The sequence below is a fragment of the Cetorhinus maximus genome, chromosome 2, assembly GCF_964194155.1.
Source record: "Cetorhinus maximus chromosome 2, sCetMax3.hap1.1, whole genome shotgun sequence".
NCBI classification, from domain to species: domain Eukaryota; kingdom Metazoa; phylum Chordata; class Chondrichthyes; order Lamniformes; family Cetorhinidae; genus Cetorhinus; species Cetorhinus maximus.
The window spans coordinates 31251589-31266079 of record NC_135880.1 but is presented as its reverse complement, the minus strand read 5'-3'; the positions used below and the strand labels follow the sequence as shown (position 1 = coordinate 31266079).

At 41.1% G+C, this 14491-nt stretch overlaps 1 protein-coding gene across 1 annotated transcript in view; it reads right to left on the bottom strand.

Annotated features, from left to right (window-relative positions):
- Nucleotides 1–14491, bottom strand: part of snx25 (sorting nexin 25) — a 253050-nt gene that overhangs the window by 146198 nt on the left and 92361 nt on the right. The gene's annotated exons all lie outside the window — the stretch shown is intronic.

Sequence of the window (14491 nt, the reverse complement as noted above, 5' to 3'; positions counted from 1 at the left end):
TCATTGCACATTACCAGGTGTAGGATAGCCTGCTACCTGGTAGCTCTAGACAGTACTGCTCTTAAGAAATTGTCCCAAAAACACCAAGAGCTCATTTTCCAGGCTACTTTTGCCAATCTGATTTTCCCAATCTACATATAGATTACAAGTTACCCATGATTATTGCAGTGCCTTTCTTGCACACCCCATTTATTATTTCTTGCATGCATTGTCCTACAGTGTAACTACTTTTAGGGGGCCTAGAAACGTTTTCTTTATTCACGGGATGTGGGGGCTTCACTTCACTGGCTGGGCCAGCATTTATTGCCCATCCCTAGTTGTCCTTGAGAAGGTGGTGGTGAGCTGCCTTCTTGAACCTCTGTAGTCCATGTGGTGTAGGTACACCCACAGTGCTGATAGGAAGGGAGTTCCAGGATTTTGACCCAGCGACAGTGAAGGAATGGTGATATATTTCCAAGCCAGGACAGTGAGTGACTTGGAGGGGAACTTCCAGGTGGTGGTGTTCCCGTCTATCTGCTGCCCTTGTCCTTCTAAAGGGTAGTGGTCGTGGGCTTTGAAGATGCTGTCGAAGGAGTCTTGGTGAATTCCTGTAGTGCATTATGTAGATTTTTACCCCCACAAGTACCTTTACTATTTTTTATCTGTACCCAAACTGATTCCACATCTTGCTCTTTCAAGCTAAGGTCAGTACTGAACTAATGCCATCCTTAATTAACAGAGCTACCCTATCACCTTTTCCTAGCTTCCGGCTGTTCCGATATATCAAATACCCTTCAACATCTAGGTTCCTTGGTCACCTTTCACCCATGTCTCTGTAATGCCTATCAGGTCATACATATTTATCTCTATCTGTACTAATAATTCATCCCTTTTGTTACAAACACTATGTGAATTCAGATGTAGGGACCTAAACTCTTTTTTTAAAACTATTTTTGGCTTCATCTGCTGGTGGACTCTTACAATTGTATGTTCTGTCTCTTCCTGTTACTCAAACATTTTTCCACTTAATTTGCCTGTTTCTCTCATACCTCAAACAATTAGAATTTTTTTTTAGAATACTATTTGCACCTTTACTTAATACAAATGTAATGCAACATCACGTGGAACCTATGGATAGGCTGCAAATTCAGTGTGCCACATAATTTGTATGACAGCTTCTGGGGGAAGGGGAAACAATCCAGTTCTTGAGTTAAGGCCGTACTGAATTTATGTACCATGTTTTATTCTTCTCTGAAAAATTCAGATCAATAATTCAATCTATAATTTTTCCTGAGCTGCTAGTATATGTCTGATTGACAAATCCTGGGGCTAGTGTAATTAGCATAAAAGGGACAGATACCATTTATGGTATATTATGGGTTGGCGCTAGAGAAATCAGAATGGTACGGCTGTATTAGCTAGAGTTGAATTGTTTCGTAAATGTAGTGATTTCTTTGTAGCCACTTTCCTAGCATCAGTTTATTGCTCTGATTGATTATCCTTAGAGAATCAGCATTGGGCCTCCAATTTCACCATTGCTACAGTCAGTCTGCCTATTGCATGCAGGTGTAAAGAAAGAAAGACAAACCCTACATTTTCCAGCATCTTTCTTGATTTCCCAAATCATCTTTTGGCCAATTAAATACTTCTGAGTTGTAACCACTGATACAATGTAGGCAATGTTATCAAATGGCAGAGCAGACTCAAGGGGCTGAATGGCTTACTCCTGTTCCTAATACATATGTTAATATGTCATTCTGAATGGATTAGAGGAGCTGGGCTAGATGGCCTTTGTCATCCACAATTATCTTGCGATTGAGAGTGAAATCATAGCTGAAGTTGAACAAGGAAAAGGATAATCAAGATCATCACGGATCCCGAACAAAGGTTTTAGTTTCAATTAGAGAACTTAATCTTTAGGTATTTTTACTTTTATAGAGATGGAATAAAAGCTGTGCAACTGCACAGAAGAGGAACTATGAAGTCCAGTAATTAGAGCGACCTGGAAACTAGAGGTCATGTGCTGAATAACTAGGCTGTTCTGTCAGTAATGACTGTTAAGCCACAGTCTTTATTTACTGTAAATAGTCTGACACTGCAGACTAACTTAACTGCAGATTGCTCAGAGCAGTGAGTTATCAGCCTGTAACTGCTGTTCATCAGGATTGACATGCAGCTCAGTGATATCTGGAGTGAAAAAAACAGCCTTCCACAACAGATACAGGTGTACACACCTTCAACATCCTCTCACAGCATTAAGTAATGAGTGTTCTGGGGTTCATATACTTACACTAAAAATAACTGACATTTAACCATAATTTTTTTAACTTAAGTAGATGCATGCACAAACATGTTCCAAGAACTTGGTGTTCCTCCTGATTTCCTTTGGTCCAACATAGGTGGCCATGCTTCAGCTATCTAGGTCTGAAGCTCTGGAATTCCCTCACTGCATCTCTCTGCCTCTCTACCTCCTTTTCCATCTTTTCATTAGTGAAATTAGGAAGAGAATGATAGAAGTTTGGAACTCTCTTCTGTAAATGGTTATTGACACTAGATCAATTGTTAACTTTAAACCCGAGTCTGATAGATTTGGTTAACCAAAGGTACTGTACTAAGGGATGTGAGGCAAAGGCAGGTATATGGAGTTGGGTCACAAATCAACCATGATTGCATTGAATGATGGAACAGACTCGAGAGGCTAAAATGGCCTCCCCCTGTTCCGATGTTCCCGTGGCAGCGATTTCAGATGTACACAATCACTTGGCCAGGTTTTGCTGGAGCGGGGCATCTCATGGCAGGCTCCATTAGTTACACCTTTTCCTCCACCCTACGGTTCAAAACATTTCTGCACTGCAGGCTCCTGGAGCCTCGGTGAACAAGAAGGCCATCGGTCTATCTCCTTAACGAGTGAAATTTAAGTACAGAGAAAGAAACAGAGGCCAGCAGAGAAGGAAACAGGGTAAATTCAGAATTAGAGTCAAACAAAAAAAAAAGCAAAGTAATGCAAATGCTGGAAATCTGAAATATAAACAAAAATGCTGAAATCATTACACATGTCGGACAGTATCAATGCAGCAATCCACAGATGCTGCCCAACTTGCTGAGTATTTCCAACATTTTCTGAATTAGACCCAAATTATGTACAGAAAGACAGAGAGAGGGAAAGAAAGATTGAATTATGAGAGGAATAAAGGTCCGAAAGTCAGAAAATATTAGATTCTAAAAAAACCTCTAGGAACAAGTTACTATCTGGGGGAATGAGACTCAGCAATTGAAATGTTTTGCATTCTGAGCCAGAGAAGTTGGACAGCATTGGAAGGGCTGCGATCTCCTCATGAAAAGGGTCCTTGTGTTAAGTACAAGTCTTAAATTTCGGCGGTGAATTTAACAGCAGGAATGCAGGATTTCCTTGAAACTCACGGGGAGGTTGATGGGATGCTCCCATTTTCACAAGGCTAAAGGTGGAGTGGCACAAACTGTCCAGCAATTTGTGGCGATTTGCAACTGATGGATATCTTCTCCTCGCTAGAAATTGCTGAATAATTTATACATGAACCGCAGTGAGCTCATTAAACTCACCATTATTTTCTCCAGAAAATCATGATTCAATACAGCATCATGTGGATTTCACACCTCTTCTGGAGTACTTCATTCAACTCTGCTGATCTTAAAGGGGCCACTGTGCAGACATACCAAAATTATACTAGGGCTGAAGGGGTTAAATTACAAGAGCAGGTTGCACAAACTTGTTTGTGTTACCTCAAGTATGGAAGGTAGGGGCTGGGATCTATTCAATGTGTATAAAACAATGAAAGGATTTTATAAGGCGACTACAGTGCAACTACTTTCTTTGCTGGGGGAATCCCGAACAAAGGGGCATAAAACTTAAAGTTAGAGCTGAGGAGTAAAATTATGAAGCACTTCTTTGCATAAGGGCAGTGGAAGTTTAGAATTCTTCCCCACCCTCCACTCCCCCAAAACGCTGTAGGTGCTATGTCGATTGGAGCTTTCAAGATGGAGATCGACAAGTTTTTTTTTATTAGCGAAGGGCATTGAGGGATAAGTCGAGTTAACTGGAGCTGAGGTACACATCAGGCATGATAGAGAAACCTATTCTCTCTGGTGAGCGGGTCAATGAACAGAGTTCATGGGCTTAAAATCATTAACTAAAAATTGAAAGAGATGAGATGAGGAGAAATATTTCGAACAAGAGTTGTTGGGATTGGGAATGCTCTGAGGTGGTGGTGGAGCCTATTCCACAAATAATTTTAAAGGGGTGTTGAGGTAATAGAGGTTGAGGAACTTAGAGGGTTATGAACAAAAAGTGGGAGTTTGGGACTACACATGACATCTCTTTGAAAAAGCCAGCAAGGATGAGGTGAGCTGAATCTCCTTCTGTGCTAAAAGTTTCTATGATTCTATGATCTAATTGTGTGGTGGACTAGGCTTGAGGGAGTGAACTGCTCATGTCTGTGTATTTCCTTTATCTGTTAGCCTCCCAGCTATCAGAATTTCCCTCGTGACACACAAAATGAGGATAATCAATGACAGGGGCCCCATCCTTTAGAAGATAAATGCAATAATATTTGCAAATTGCAGACAAGTTTTACATTTTCAGTTATCACAATACCCAACATCATCTGAACCATCTGTACTTGTTCATGAGCATACTAATCACCACTGATGTAAAGTTACAATTTGTCTTTTAATAGATTTTAATCATTCCTTGCAATATATCATTCATAAGTAATTCATATTAAAGCAAAATATTTCTTGACTTGAAATCGGAGTCCACCTTGTCAACATAGTTGCTAACACTCCAGGATTTTCCCAAAATCCCAGCAAGCAAGGAAGAACTATTTATACGCAGTGAGAAGTCATGAGCTGGAACTATCTGCCTACAAGGGTGGTGGTAGCAGAGACAGTGATTTCAAAAAGAAATCGGGTGGGCACTTGAGGAAAATAAACTTGCAGGACTACAGGGATAAAGAGGGGGAATGGGACTGACTGGATTGCTCTACCGTGAACTGACACAGACTTGATGGGCTGAATGGCCTCCTTATGAGTCACTATGACCTAATGACCTGAACAAGCATCTGGAAATACATCCAGAGTTGGAAAGACTACCTACATTTAGCCTCTGGGGATCAGGAGTTCCTGTAAGTTACAGTTCCAAAATGTGAGCAGACAATTTTGGTTTCTGAATCATTTCAAACTTGTTAACTAATCCACTCCTAGCCTAATTCCTTGCCCAAAATTGGATCAGATTTTTTTACCTATAAGATCACAAGCTATGAATCCATCCAACTTGGGAGACTTCATCTCACTTATTGACTTATTGGCACAAATTCCTCAAGAGGGGAATGAACTTGCTGAATCCCCAGGGTTTCAAAATGTCTACCAACCCCGGGGTTAATAATATTGGTCAGGAATCAGCTTTCTAACAGTAATCACAAACATCCACTAGCCTTTGAGCTCTATTTGACTATCAGTGTAATCAATGAAACTCAGAAGTCACATTGGAACAGTATTTAAAGCATTATTTCCCAAGCAATGCAGCCTGTTATGGAATCAAATTACAACAACAATGAACGACAAGGTATGAAATTATTGGTTTAGTAAGTGGGTTTGCTATAAACTGGGACTGGCTCAAGCTCATCTGTGGTCTCACCCCAGCCTATCATATACAAAAGCATCCATCTGACAATATGCCATGGTTTGTGGCATTTTTAAAAGTCCAGTTGTGTCCAAATAACATTTCTCTAGCTGTCTGCAATATCAAGGCAGATCTCAAGCCACAGCACCATTTTATATATAGCAAGCTTCAAAAAGAGACAGACCACAGGACACAATGGCTACATTACAGTTGTTGCTAAGATTATTCAGGCATCAGCTGCTCACAAGACAATTCAAGTCATAAGCAAAAAAGTGAAAACCGAGAATAAATCATAGATCTCTTTTTCTTCTTCAGCAGCAGCAGCATTAAGGCCTCTTAGAATCAGTTTTACTCCTAGCAACTACAAAGAATTAAACTGATACCACAATTCATGCTACATTACTCAGTCTGCTATATGACACAATGCAACTCAGCCAGCAAAATGTTGCATTTTATTTTCTCAAAATATACCTTCATCTTTTTCTTAAAATGTTCATTACACAAAGACTGAGGCCTCGATATTAACCTACCACACCACCTCCTCCACCCCATGCCAGACAGCGCAAGGGTTTAGGATGACCAAAGACTTAAATACGGAAAATAAGTGCCCAACGTGCCTGCACATACATCCACACTTTTTCCGGTGGTGGATATTGGGGCCGCCCAGTGTCCATCCCACTGTGGAAAAATGGGACATTTGATTATCATATTAATTATGGCTCCCACAGCACAATTTACTCCTGCAACCCCAGTTTCCCAGGGATTGGGAAATTTGCCAGTGAAAGGAAGAGAAGTGCGTCTTTTCCAGCACTTCTTGTGGGTCAAGAGGAGCAGAGAAAACTTAATTAGGTCTTAAAAACACTGTCTTTAACCTAACCTATTGTCACAACTGGCCTTGGCCCTGCTGCAAATTGTACTTAAGAGGAAAAAAATTATAAATTTTAATGTAAAATTTAATAGGTTATTAAAATTACAGACATCAGCTAGATTAGTGATAAGGAAATAGATATTTGAACAGTGCCAATTTAATTATCATTCGCAATCAACCTTGAGAAATTCTCTTAGTCCCAAATCAAATGATGCTCAGTTCAAGGAATGGGTTTTTATGGTTGCATGCAGGTCATTCAGTCAGAAACTATAGCAGTTTTATTCTCTTCACACAGCTGGATTGCTGAGGATTTAGATTTTACATTTGAATTTTTATTCTGACTGACACAAGCATAAACGAACTAGCCAAACAAAAAACAAGACTCCCTTTCAGCAGAATGTTGGCCCATAGCTGCAATTAACAACTGACAAATTAACAATGCAACCCAGCTCATTTATATTCAAGACAGCTATCATTGAAATCTGCATGGTCCATCCATTTGTCAGCAGTTGCCAAAGATGGGCTTATCCGGATAAAACACAAGGGTGAAACTTCTATGCTTTGCATGTGTCAGAACCCATCAGTTGTGTTAAAAAACATAGCATCCCATTCTGTCAATGACTCTGAACTTTACAAAAAAAATTTCATTTTTAAAAATACGATACATACTCATACATAAGAGATTAATATCATAGTATTGAGATTAAAAAGAGGAACCAGTCCTTTCCTTAAACTTCGCTTAAAACATGTCAACAGGTGTAACAGTTTCCACTTCTGTAGAAAGGTCACAGACTTGAAACATGAACTATTTCTCTTTGCACAGATGCTACCTGACCTGCCGACTATTTCCAGCATCTTCTGTTTATATTTCAGATCATCAGCATCCGCTGTTCCGTGCCTTCAAAAGTAACTAACTGGGCACAAAGCACAGTGTCCTGACTACGTGACAGGCACTACATAAGCAAGTTCGTTTTTTTTTACAGTCGGCAATCTCAGCCTTATTCCAACACCAACTGGCCTCACACTCCACGTTATCCCACATCAGGCATTTTGGCTGGAAAGCAAAGAGGCCTTATATGTGTGTTGACCTTAATAGGCAATAATATATGGTATATTTTTTAGTTTTGTATCAGAATCGATTGAGGTCAAATCTCATTTTATATTCATGCTTTTGTAAAGATGGTGAGCAGCAGTGACAAACAGGCCTCTAAAAGCAGTTCACTTATTCATCATCACACTAATTAACACCGACAGCATTGGGAGTTAGCTATTTACTGGCTTTTCATAAGAAGAGCTCACAGCCAATGTACTAAGGTCATGAGGCTAACATTATCTTACTCTTAAGTCGTGAGTTGGCAGAGTGATGAGTGAATCATTTGGACGTATCAGACAAACAATTGTACCCCACTGTCAGGCACATTTCAGTAAAACCACAGGACTGTACCTCTTCCTTCTGCTGAGGTAATTCTAATAGGATTTCCACTTGAAGCATTAAACCAGAATTCACACTCTGGTAATATGAGACGAGTGATAATCAATCAAGGAAGGTAACCTCACAATAACAGTACGGACATTATTTCAAGATTTCCTCTCCTATATTCTTATGATTGATTTATAACATTCCCTAATAGGCAAACTTGACCTGGCCAACAGTTTACAATTTGAACAACTAAAATTTGGGCCTCTGACATATGAGAGTAGGGGAATGAAAGAGAACTGAGAGAGAAAAAATAAACATACTTATTGCCAGTTTGAAAATTGTAATTCTGCATTTCAAGCCAAAGCTATTTTATCTTGGAAAGGTGCATAATTTTAATGAGAAAATAAAGTAGCTGTACAGATTTCACAAGAACACAAGAAACAGGAGGAGTAGGCCATATGACCCATCGAGCCTGCTCTGCCATTCAATACTATCATGGCCGATCGTGGGCTTCAGCTCTACTTTCCCATCTGTTCTTCATATCCCTTGATTCCCTGACAGGCCTTCTGGTTTCCAGATTTCTATCTGTCTATCACAGCCTTGAATGTATTCAATGACGGAGCATCCACAACTCTCTGCGTTAGAGAATTCCAAAGATTCACAATCCTTTGAGTGAAGTGATTTCTCCTCATCTCAGTCCTAAATGATCAGCCCCCTATCCTGAGACTGTGCTCCTGTGTTTTATATTCCCTGACCAGTGGAAACAATCTCTCAGCGTCCATTCTAACAAGCCCCTTCAGATTCTTGTATGATTCAATCGGGATCCAGTAGTTAGCATTTTGAAATTAAATCACAATGATTTGAGAAATGAAATATTGTACAATACATACCTACAATAACCTTTAAGGACTACGTGACTGAAGCATCAGATGCAAACTGCACCAAGCCCCACTGCTGACAAGTGCTTTTTTTAACAAATCGTTATTGATTGCTGGCAAGGCTGGCATTTATTGCCCATCATTGCTGCCTTTAAGGTGAATGTGGGCTACTTTCTTAAACCACTGCAGTCCAAGAGGTGGACATACTCCAATATGCTGTTTGTTTGGGACTTAACTCTGTAGCAGTTTTGATGCAACTTAGTGGTTCACTCAGCCACACTGGTGTAGAACTGGAGTCACATACGCCAGGCTGGCTAAGCATGCCAGGTTTCCTTCCCTAAAGGACACTGATGAACTGGTTTGGTTTTAGCAACAATTGACAGCTTCATTGTCATTTTTACTGATTTCATGTACAGGTTTGTTTTTAAAATCATGTTCTCTAGATTATTAGTGCAGACACTCACTGCTCAAAGCAGCAGCCACCTTTTGCAATGTGCCACCCCGACTTTTCCCATCAGTAGCACTACTATTTATTAAACTAACCTTGGTAGTATTTCAATATGCTGCTCCGGTAGGATGTTGTTGCTTTTTGGAATGGCTGTAAAACTCAACCAATGTTTTAAGGGGCTTCTATGACAAACTCAAAGAGAGTAACTTTTGATGTGAAAGAGCACTTGGTTTTAACTGAGATTATTTGGATTCATAAGTGGAGCTGTAAAAGATGTCTTAACATAGAAAGGAAGAAATACTTAGCATTTATATAGCACCTCAAATGTCTCAAAATGTTACAGCCAGTTCAATGCAGCAGCCAATTTGCAAAAAAACAGGATCCCAGGGGTATGAATATAATGATGGCCATCTGGTCTATTTTGGTGATGTAGATTGAGGGGTAGGTGTTGAATGGGATGCTGAGGATAGCTTCCACGCTCCTCTTCGAAATAGTGCATGGGATCTTTTACATCCACCTGAGACAGCAGATGGGGTTTTAGTTTAAGTTTTCCTTTGGGGGACAGCTCCTCCCTCAGTAATGTGCTGGGAGCATTAGCCTGGGTTTTGTGCTCAAGTCACAAAGGTGGTGCCAGGGATGAGGAACTTCAGTTACATAGATAGTTTGGAGAGGTTGGAAGGGTTTTCCTTGGAGAGAAGAATTTGAAGGAGATTTGATTGAGGTATACAAAATCACGAGGGGTCTGGACAGAGTAGATAGGGAAAAACTGTTCCCATTTATGGAAGGATTGAGAACAAGATGCCACAGATATAGGGTAATTAGCAAAAGAAGCAATGGAGACAGGAGGAGAAACTTTTTCACACAGCAAGTGGTTGGGATCTGGAATGCACTACTCGAGTGTGGTGGAGGCCGGTTCAGTTGAGGCATTTAAGTGGGAATTGCAAATTATCTACAAAGAATGAATGTGCAGGGCTGAAGGAAGAAGGGGAGTGGCACTAGGTAAATTGCTCCTTTGGAGAGCCATCTCAGACACGATGAGTCTAATGAACTGCAACCATCTTGATTCAATAGTCTGCACAGTATCCATACAAGAACAAAGTGTCAAGTCCAGTATCCTACCCCACAAAGAAGCTTGAAGTAGTTCTTGGCTTTAGGAGACAGTTCTGTGAAAGTGTTCCTATGAACCAATTGCAGTCTCCTGCTAATAATTTGAAGTTTCCACTGTAAAAATATAGAATTATCTAATACTTTAAACTAGGCAATCAGATAACACAGCTAATTGGGAATTTGATGTATTGAAAGGAAGACATATTGAATTAAACAACCTTGATTTAAGAGGAAATTATTAAAATTAAATCTTTCAAGATTCTATTAGCCTTAATCAATCTTAGCATATTGGTCAACATTACAGCAAGTAACCCTTCTGACCCTACAGGCATGAATACCCAATGGAACTCAAAGCAATTGGCTAACTGATAAGAGCCTTCCAGATAACATCCTAATTTAGATGGATGGCAGACCACGAAGGGTATTTTCCCTAAATGATTTTTTTGAGAATTCTTGCACATCTAGCCTACTTCTGTTCCTTATTTATGTTTTTATGTCCAAACAAGCTTTCCCCTTTTTCAAAAGTTCTCTGCACTATACGCTTTCTTTTCTCACCAGCTTTCTCAATTTCTACTCTCTCCAGGAACACACAGAATTGAACCTATTAATTCTTCAATGCTCTTCCCTGGTATGTACAGATTACTGATGCTTCAATGAACCACCAGATAACCGTCCTATCACATTTTGTGTATACCTAATCAACGATTGATTAAAAACATTCTACACCTTATCCCCTTCACCTCAAGGTGATGCTGACATTTTTTTCTTCATCCCTCTATCAAAATACATTGCTGCAGCATAATCAGCACACATACCAAAGAATTAAAAACACATACGAACAAATTAGGAGGAGGCTATTCAGCCCTTCAAGCCTGCTCTGCCATTTGATAAGGCCATGGCTGATCTGACTATAGCCTCAATTCTACTTTCCTGTCTAACCCATACCCTTTTTGACTCCCTTGTTGTTGGGATGGTGTCCCCAAGTCATTATCCCATGGATATAGAGTTACATTAGTTTGCTTCAAGACTTGCATTGTTATAAGTCTTACGCATTTACCTTATTGCTACAACTTAATGCTTTTCCAACATTATTGCTATTACAGTATTAGCAGTAACAACATTCTCCCAATCCCACCTCCCCCCTTCAAGTCCTTGTTCAGACAGTCTAGAGGCCTTATAACCCATCTACATCTCATTTGTCATTCTGTCAGAAGAGTGGTAGGCTCTTTTGGCTCTGGTTCCTGCTGTCGGATTGGAGGTTGGGCAGGCATTTGGGTATGCTTTCATTCTTGTCTTCAATGGCTTTATGTTGACCCACGCCTGGTTGGTTTGGCTGTTGCATTGATTCATGGTTGTCGTTATTCTCGATCGTTTCTTGCAGGGTGGACGAACATGGTATTCCGTCTCCTTGGCGCTGCTTTTCCTCCTCCTTTCTCCACATGACCCGTCTCGAAGCCTTCTGAAGCCAAGGGATAGCATTCCTTTGTAGAGAGGGTGGTTTAGTGTTATGCTCAACTCTACACTTTGTTATCGATGGTGAAATGCTGGTACCAGGTTCCATTATCCCTTGTGGTTGTGGCATGCTGGCTGGAAGTTGCATTGTATGCACAGTGGTTGCTGTGTCAACCAGATGTACCATCGCCATAGTTGGAGGTACAGGCTTCTCAGACTGCTGATCATTCCCTGGTACCCACTTCCACTGGAAGCGTCACAGTAATCTCATGGGCGGTAGGGTGGTCTGACCGTTGGAGACTTTCCAAGTCCTGAAATGATAATGGACAATCCTGCTCTGCAAAGAAAGAAAAGTGAAATCCTAGTCTGAACACTCTTTAGTGTTTGAATACTCAGGAGCATGCTGTTCTGGCTGGCTAACGACAGTGGTAATCTCGATATTCTCTGCCATCTGGAGGAGTTCCGGGGCGACACAGGCATCCCTGCTGGTTATGGATGATGTACATCAGCTCAAAGGTCTGTTCGCTGCCATACCTCAGTGGTTCCAGGTTCAGGTCGATGACCGAGAGTTGGAATCCACTGCCCTGTAAAGTGGAACGTCCGTTGATCAAAGCCAGAGGTCTTTGAGCCATGGTTCCTTATCTGAAAGGACTGTCATGCTGGCACCTGAAACTATTTAAAAATTTGTTAGGTGTCCATTTACCAGATGTCAGCATTCCAAAATGGAGAACCACAATCTTTGACCTCACCCAAGGAGCATGGCTGTGTCTCTTCTGGGTTTTCAGTCTCAACCTTGTGGATTACCTTTGGTCAACTGTGCAAGTATAAACCTCAGCACCACCCAGACATCCCAAAGTGACCCGTTCTGTTGCAGTGGAAACACTGGACTGTCCTTGCAGGACATTACTCTCTCCTGGGAGGGTGCTTCACACCACAGTGCTAGCTAATTCACTGTGCTGAGCGATTCAGGCATTGTTTTCCCCAACTTGGAATATCCCTGCGTCTTTGCGCCCTGATAGGCTGGACTGAGGGTTGGCTTCTGCCCCATATTGTATTCTCTCCCCTTAGGATTGTCCTGTGTTACTCACGTAGCTCAGGAGTCTAACTATCTAGATTGTCTTGTCCAGGGTCAAATCATCTTTTGCCTGTAGGAGGTCAAAGAGCGAATTGTCTGCATCACCCAGCACCCAGGAAATATATCGCCTTCACTGTTGCTGGGCCAAAATCCTGGAACTCCCTTCCTAACAATACTGTGGGTGTACCTACACCACATGGACTGCAGCAATTCAAGAAGGCAGCTCACCACCACCTTCTCAAGGCCAACTAGGGATGGACAATAAATGCTGGCCCAGCCAGCGAAGACCACATCCCGTGAATGAATTAAGAAAACTATTCCATCTCTGATGAGTTCAGTCTTTAAATCTCCATATTCACACCCCTCTGCCATCCTGTAGGGATCATTTATGAAGGAATCGACAGGTTCCCCAGGTAGTTGGACTCTTTTCTTGAACTTAGCTCTTTCCAATATTTTGTTGGACCACAAGTTGAAATAAACAAAGGATTTTAAAACCTCTTCATATAAGACAGATGACTCATTAATATCCTGTTGTGCAATGATGCCATCTGCAATTGGCCCTAGTGAGTAAAGAAGTGTGTTTACTTGTTCCTCTTCTGATTTTTTATTTAAACCTAAAGCAATGCTGTATCTTAAAAATCTTTTCCTCCAAGGACTCCAATGTTGTGACTCGTCTTGGCCTTCGGTGAGAGCCAGTGAAGTTGGAAGTGTGGAATTGTGATTCAGGTTGAAGATTTTTAAAGTGTGGGTACAGCTTTAAGAGCTTACAGGCTTCCAAGATGGCATCACCATTCACCGCAGGAACAGTGGATTTCCTGCGCTTGCTGGTTTTGGCAGGCTTCACAGAGTGGCAGTGGTGTGCTTCTGGAAGAAGAATGCCCAATAATGGCTGCGTGTATCGGCCGTCTGCAGGCTCGATCTACTCAATGATGCAGTGTTGCGAGTAGCAAGGTGTTTAAATTAACCACAGGCTTGCTGTTTAAGAATTTGGATGTCGCAAAGTTCTCGAGAGTTGAGGAAGCTAATTACTAAATTCTTTTTATCCTTTCAACTCGGAGGCCACATGTTGAGGCTCTGAGTCGGGGATGGGGATTAGCAACAGGTTTTCAAATGGCGCTTCTGACTGAATCAGTAAAAGCAGCTTCTCAGGATTGGCTGCAGCCTGGATGATAAAAAGATTAAGCTCACCTTTGCAGACTATGGACTCTGTGTGAGCTGGATTTCCAAGGGAAATTCTACGGAGTCTTCTGTTGCAGCAAAACTTCTGCCTTTCACTTCCAGGCTCTTCTGTCTGGAGCTTTTTCTGGCCAATTTTCTCAGTGTCTATGGCTTCAGTTGGTAGCTTTTTTCAGTTCAGAATCCGTTGAAGATTTTCTTTTTCTTAGTTTTTGAGCACTCTTGTGAGATTGAGGGTTTTTAGATCCCCAGCTGCCACCCATGTTGGGATTGTGTTGGTTGCAGAACTTGTCTGTTAAGGAAGGCTTCCTAGACTTCTGTATGTTAACAGCAAGTCTTTATTAACTACTTGTAATTATAAACATATATGTATTAAAGAGTACAGCCATGGAGCTATTTAGGTCTTAACACATCTCTGTTCAACACCACACT